The 7,128-nt window shown below is 39.8% G+C and overlaps 1 non-coding gene across 1 annotated transcript; it reads left to right on the forward strand.

Annotated features, from left to right (window-relative positions):
* Nucleotides 1–5,658: 5,658 nt before the first annotated feature.
* Nucleotides 5,659–5,732, forward strand: TRNAN-GUU (transfer RNA asparagine (anticodon GUU)). Its single transcript has one exon. It is a non-coding gene; the product is annotated as a tRNA-Asn (tRNA).
* Nucleotides 5,733–7,128: the final 1,396 nt, after the last annotated feature.

Raw genomic sequence — 7,128 nt, forward strand, 5'->3', positions numbered from 1 at the left:
CCGTGGTCCCGCCGTGGTCCCGGTGGGTCCCGCCGTGCTCGGTCCGAGCCCCGCGGCTGAGGGGCCGGTGGCAGGGACCTCGTTGGGACCGTGCCCCGTGAAGGAGTAGCCGGGCGAGCGGCTGTGCCGCGCTCTATGCGTGACAGCTGGCACTGGACAGTGAGGGCTTCTTGCTAAATAATGCGATTTTAAGCACTTGTCACACTGTTCTATTGACAAGGAAGTGGTCATTCCAGGCTGGGAGACGCTCGCTCCCTCTGAACGCGGGTAAGGGTACAAGGAAGCTGACACAATCACAGAATCAATAAGGCTGGAAAAGACCTCTAAGATCGAGTCCAACCTATGTCCCAACACCACTGTGTCAACTAAACCATGGCACTAAGTGCCACATCCAGTCTTTCCTTAAACACCTCCAGGGATGATGATTCCTCCACCTCCCTGGGCAGCTCGTTTCACTATCTAACCATTCTTGCTGTGAAGAAATTCTTCCTAATGTCCAACGTAAGCCTCCAATGTTGCAGGTTAAGATTAAGTCATCTTGTCCTATCACTAGTTGCCTGGGAGAAGAAGCCAACCCCCATGGGTTAGCTGGGTTTGAGGGGATGCATGAAATGATTGCTGAAATTTTACAAAAGGGAAATCCTGTTCCTCCACAAGCAGCTACCTGAGTCGTATCTGGGATACAGGACAGCAAATCTGGGCTCCGAGTCCAGTCCCTCACCGGCAAGGGGGCTGGGAAGCAACCACTGAACCCACCAGGCCCAGAGCAGGGCAAGCTGTCACAGGAAAAACATTTCCACAAAATAAAGTAACCCTATATAAACCATATAAACAAATATAGAACTTAGGAAAAGTGTGCAGTATGCAGTCAGATAAATAGGGAAAACAAATATGGGAAATAAACAGTGAGCAGTTGCCAAGCCTTGAGCGCATGAGGAAGTACATACTGTGCTAAACAGATCCCCTAAGATCCAGCAAAATCCTTTTCATAAGGATTGGCCGAAAACAAATAACAGAAAAGGTGTTGTTTGTTTTGGGTTTTTTTAACCAAACAGGTAAAGAGTAGTAATGAACAATCTGTGTTTTGAACACACAAAAAAGTTCAGTTTTCATTTCACCAACCTGCCATTTCCCTGTCATTCAGAAAACACTGCTCTGGATGTTCTGAAAATCATTGAATTTGATTATTCATTTAATAATATATGAAAAAATTACTGTGGGGGTGAAAAAAAGTGAGATATTCGAAACAAAAACAGGCAAGCCTACCCAATCAAGCAAAGTTTTATTTTGAAACATTACCTGAAAAACAGAAGAACTTAAAGTGTTATACAAACACAATGTAATGTGCATGCAAAATTTGAGTTCAAGTGTTCCTCTGTTACTATATATTCAATGTATATCCCATTTCCATCCAAGCAATGTATTTACTACTTGCCAACATATAATCTATATTTTTTTCTATTCAAGTCTGCCTGTTAATCACTTTCTCAGCATTGGTTTTAAATAATAAAAAAGCTGTATTAAAGTCCTCGGGTTTGTTATCTCAGGGATAGAAGGAGAAAAGGTACCACTTAAACTCCCATGTATGCAGATGGATGGTTACTGGGTTATGTTTTTCTGAAAAAAAAAAAGCAACAAAACCAAACTAAAATAGCAACAAAAATCCAAACAAACCAACCACCCCAATTCTGGTTGTAGTATGGGTTATTTTACTCCATAAATGAAAAATTCCCATTGATGCATAATTTTTGGCTCATTACATCGTTCAAAAAACCAAGAATTTTCAAAGCCTTTATACTGTGAACAAACTTTATTGTTTGTTAAAATATTTCTGTTAGTGCTTAGCTTTCTTTGTCCTGGTTTCACATGCATTTTACACTTTAAGAAGCAACTAAAATATTTTTTAACACCTTCTCTAACTGAAAGCATTCACTAGAATATTTTTGTAGCTTTTTTCATCATTGCTCATTAATGATTCTTACTGGTCTTATGAAATGTGTTTTTCCTGCAGTCATTCAGGACCATAGATACTCCTTTTCATCTTGTTCATGAAGAAGTGAGACATTTGATCCAACCAAACCATATTTACTTCATCCTGTCTCATTCTGCATTATAACTGGGATCAGTTTGAGGGCTATGTGGCAAGTCTGCAAGGTGCATTTATAACCATGATGCAGCTCCTCAAAACTTACCCTAACTAATGCTGGTACTATAAGCAGTGCAGATATCATATATAGTGGTTTTATCTATGCAGAAAACATGGAATTCAGCTGGAGCTCCCAGCATGTTGACTCAGCTTATTAGTTAGTGTGGCTGCAGTGCTTAAGGAGAGAAATTAAACTTTTACTCTCAGAATCAAAAAAGGAATTCAACTCTCTACTGCAAGTTAGTATCTCTGGAGAATTTCAGGGATCTTCAACTAATTCAGCAGTAGGAACTAAAATGCTATCAGAACAACCATACTTCTGTATTTCAGAAAATTACAGCCCCCAGAAATAGTAATTCTGTCCTGCAACCTTTGGAGGGCTCTTTCAGATCTGCTGCCTGGTGCTGGAAGTCCCTGGGCAGCCTTCATTTTCTGCAAAACCCTAACACTTGCCTTCAGTGATGCCTGAAAACTCCATGTGTAGATTTCATCTCCGATATTTTAGGACTGTACAAATGCAAGCTGATACTGTTGCACATTGAATATCTTAATTAAGATAATCCCCCTTTGTATATTAAATATCTGTGCAGATGTGAGCAAGGCATCTGCTTTTGTTTCCTTTCTTCTTTGGAGACATTGCTTAGGTGTTCAGTAAGAGAGATCTCCCTTGTGCAGTCAGAAGCTATTGGCTGAAGTGCCATGAGTTAGGAAGTGGTTTGCATGAGTGTGATCTCACTTCTTACAGGTACCTCCTTGGTTTTCACAAACTAATTGAACTTGGTATACCTGAGTAATTGACAGCAAAACCACTATATATAATAGGACTGATATAAAAGGCTAATTAGGAATTGCTAAGTACCCTATAAGACCAACTCCAGACATGAACTACTATTAGCTAGAAGCATCTTAGGAAAATAAAGTAGGTATAAAATTTACAGTCTTCTAACCAAAAGTCTCTTCTGATGAGTCAGACCTCAGCTTTCAGTTTGCAAATGCTACAGCTTCATGTTGGCTTTCTGCTTCCTCTGCTGGAAGCACCAAGGGCTGTCAGGGCAAGGGGAAAACTTAGAAGAGCCACAGAGAGAAGATTCAGAGAAGCATTTCCTTTGAGAGGCAGAGGAGATGTGACACTGCTGTGCATGTGGGATAATGTCTATGAATATCAAGAGTAAAATGCCTCTGGAGGTTTTCACATTTCTATTTTCTACGGGTATAACCTTGGCTTAACTTAATTAACTATTTTCATAAGAGACTGCGTTGTTCTGAATGGTCACCAATGACTGATGCAGTCATTACTGTGGTTTTTGGCTGCACTATTTCCCCTATGAGTCAATATAATAAACCGGTCAGGAGTGATGGGGTTTATCTCACCTAATTCCACTCACTCATAGTGAACCAATCTACTTTAAACAAATCATTGCCCTCCCTCTGTAGAACTGTTGTAAGTAAGGTGGTTACTCAAATTAATTTACTCGAAAGTTAGAATAAGGTGAATGAGGAAGAATGGTGACTCTCCGTTCAATTTAGAAAATAAGTTTAAGTTTTACAGATGTCATATACACAGGTATAATTTAGATGAGATAATTCTTCCTTTAATGCTTCCTGACTTTGTTTGGCAGGCTCAGTGTACACAGAAGGAGAACTTTGTGCTGTGGGTCAGACCTGGCATGCACATACAAGTTTGCTGATAAGCTTCATTCATGGTAAATCTCCTTTCTTCTGTTTTCAGCATTACAGCATTGCTCCATGTTCTGGAGTTGGAGCTGCTGTCCTCAGTCAAAGGCACAAGGCAATCACAAGGACTGGAAATATGTAAGCAGATGAAATGGCTACTGTACTATAAAATCAGCTATTACAGAGAGCTGGTATTTAAACATCCTCAGTCAGAAGAATAGTAGGGCATTCTTGTGTGATAGTTTCCCTTTAGAGTTTTTATATGTTTATAAGAGTGTAATTAATTTTTCACAAGTGTATATAGCAAGGAATATAAGCACCAACACTGGAAGAAAAGTTAAATTACCTTTAATCTATAAGTTTCATAATGAAAATATTCGTATGTTCATAAGGAACATACTATTTGTCATATACTATAACTGGAATATTCCCTACACTAACTTACAGGTTAAGTGTTGAACAATTAATTAGTACCATCTGTCATGCCCCAAACCATATCACTTCTCAGTTGAAATGGTGAAGCTTTGCTGGATTGTTCTGGTCATATTGCAGTTCCAGAAATAAAGCTGCATTTCCAACATGTTGCTGGACAGTGCAGTATTTTCAGTAGTGTAGCTTTTGCTTTGGCAGCTTTTGTGTACTCGCCAAATGATGGCATCAGACATTTTAACTGCTGAGTTTTCAGCCTCATAATGGCAGTCAATTTTTCCCTAGGCGTCAAGTTTCCATGCAGCTTGTTCGTGCATGGCAGTCATCTATTGCAAATATTTGATTGCATTAATGAAGAGGGAGTACAGAGAGTAAGAAGGTTTTTTCTCAGTGGACTTGTTCGATCAAGCAGTTTGGCCTGTGTACTGTTGCAGCCAAATGCTAAAACAAATATGCCCCCAAACCTGTAAGATATTGGAAATTCTATAACAAATTACTGCTTTTACAGGTTTCTAATTTCATAAAAGTTATAAAAGTAGTTCTTCAATAATCTTTACTAAAATCAAGCTGATATTAAGTGAAGTAGTTATGAAATCACACATAGAAAGGCCATACCTAATTTTATCACTAAGAGATAAATACATCTGCAGTTCTATAACATGGGCTTAATAGTGTTTTTGTTTAGGGTTTCTGTGGGTCTGAAACAGATGTGGATTGGAGGGAGGAAGACAGGAAAAGGAAATAGGCAGACTGCAAATACTGATGTCATCTGTCCCCTTTCATTAAGGACAGTCAAGGGGCTGCACCTTTCTGCATCATGGGTTGTGTCATCTCTGTGCAGCTCCACAGTCCGGAGTCCAGGCTGGGACTCTGCTCAGCTCACTAACGCGAATCTGTTTTCTTTCAGCTGCTTAGATTCTTATCCTCAAAGCTTTGTATCCATCAAGGTAATGGGTTAAGAATTTTCAATTTAGATGGCTTATTTAGTATTCAGGTGCAATTTTTCCCCCCTCTCTTTTCTTGACTCTTGGTTGAGGGAAAATGGCAGTCACTGTTAGTTCCTTGTCAAATTGATTTATTCTTTTTTTATCAACACTTTATTTTCATGTTGTTCCTATTCCTGGTTTCCCCTTATGCTCCCAGATGTGCACATCCTTAATATTCAGAATTCTTTATATTTATGGGGCAGCCTTTGGAAGCCAACACAGCCACCATCCAGGCTGTGTTGCATTTGTGGAGCATTAGAAGCCCTCTGTTCTGCCTGCCAGCAATACAGATGCCATAGGATTACCATGTTCTCTTTTAGCACCTCTGCACTAAATGCTACTTGAAATCAACATTTTCAGGGAGGTAAATTTATTTTGGGAGTGGAAATTATATTTTATCATGAAGATTATAAGCACAAGGGAGTCTCTGTGGCGCAATTGGTAAGCGCGTTCGGCTGTTAACCGAAAGGTTGGTGGTTCGAGCCCACCCAGGGACGTGGTCTCCCCTTTCCTCTGCCATGGCAGGGGGTTTGGAAACAGATGACCTTAAGATCCTTTCCAAGCCTAACTATTCTATGAAATTTTGGAAATCTGGAATTCTCTATTAGCCTCAGGTTTACTGAAACCCTGGTTTGCTGAAGTATCAGCAATGGATTAACAGACTAAAATATTTCCATGTGTCATCATTCTAAAATGAAATTGCATAGAAGTGGTTTCATTTAAGAAGAATATCACAGAGTTCCTTGTTCTATCCTATTTGTTTTTCTGTATGGTGCTCTGTTGTGTTGCTTTAAGCCCTGAAGTATATGTGTCATTTTATTATGTTGAAATGTAAATATATTTATACAAAATATCATCATGGGCTACTGTGCCCCCTCAGGCTTAGCCAAGATTTGTCATTTAGGAATTAACAGATAACTGAGTAGTTGTGTCACTTGCAGCAATTTTGTGTAAAAGCCTGGTGAGTTGGAATCTACAGGACAGCTGTTATTGTTTGCTTCTAGCTTTAAATCTCCTGTGCATGGCACACTTTAATAATTACTCACATGACAGTCGTAGGGATCTAATTCTTTCATGTGATGTTGTTGCTTACACTTTAACAAACACTTGTACCAAGAGGCTTAACTAACAGTATATGACTTCCTCTAAAGCCTAAACCCAGAACAAATCCATATGCAGTGAAAACACTGAAGGACATTATCCTTCAGCAGCTCTCTTGTGGACTCTTTGCAGGAACTTCAGTGATAGGACAAGGAGTAGTGGGTACAAATTAAAAGAGAAGAAATGTAGGTTAGGCATTAGGAATAAATTTTTTACTGTGAGGGTGGTTAGACCCTGGACAGGTTGCCCAGGGAGGTTGTGGATGCCCCAACATGTTGAACACTGCCCCCCACAGAGTGTTCAAAGCCTGACTGGACAAGGCCTTGAGCAACTTGGTCTAGTATGCATGGCAGGGGGTTTGGAATTGATGATCTTTCAGGTCCATTGCAACCCCTAAACATTCTATGATACTGTGATTCTATTCTGTGAGGCAGCCCTTCTCTCACAGAACTCTCTCTCCATAGTCCTGTTTTCATGGTATGTGGAAGAATTCAATCTTTTTGAGATGTCTTCCTTTCTTAGTGCTGGAGCATAAGGATCTATATACTAGGCAAAGAGGCAATCAAAATGCTACTTTCAAAGCTGAAGGCAAAAACTCCATCATTCTATCAGCTTGGAAGCAGGAAGCTGACAATTACCTAGTGAAGAGACGAGCCAATAACCAAGAAAAAATTCTGGCCTTGATCTAGGTGCAATAGAGCTGCTAATAAAGCCAGATGAGATCTTTGATCTTGTCTGTTGGCTTTGACAGAGTGCTTCTACTCTACAAATAAGGAGCAAGAAAAACAGCTT

The sequence above is a fragment of the Myiozetetes cayanensis genome, unplaced genomic scaffold (assembly GCF_022539395.1).
Source record: "Myiozetetes cayanensis isolate MyiCay16 unplaced genomic scaffold, myiCay2020 scf1, whole genome shotgun sequence".
NCBI lineage: Eukaryota > Metazoa > Chordata > Aves > Passeriformes > Tyrannidae > Myiozetetes > Myiozetetes cayanensis.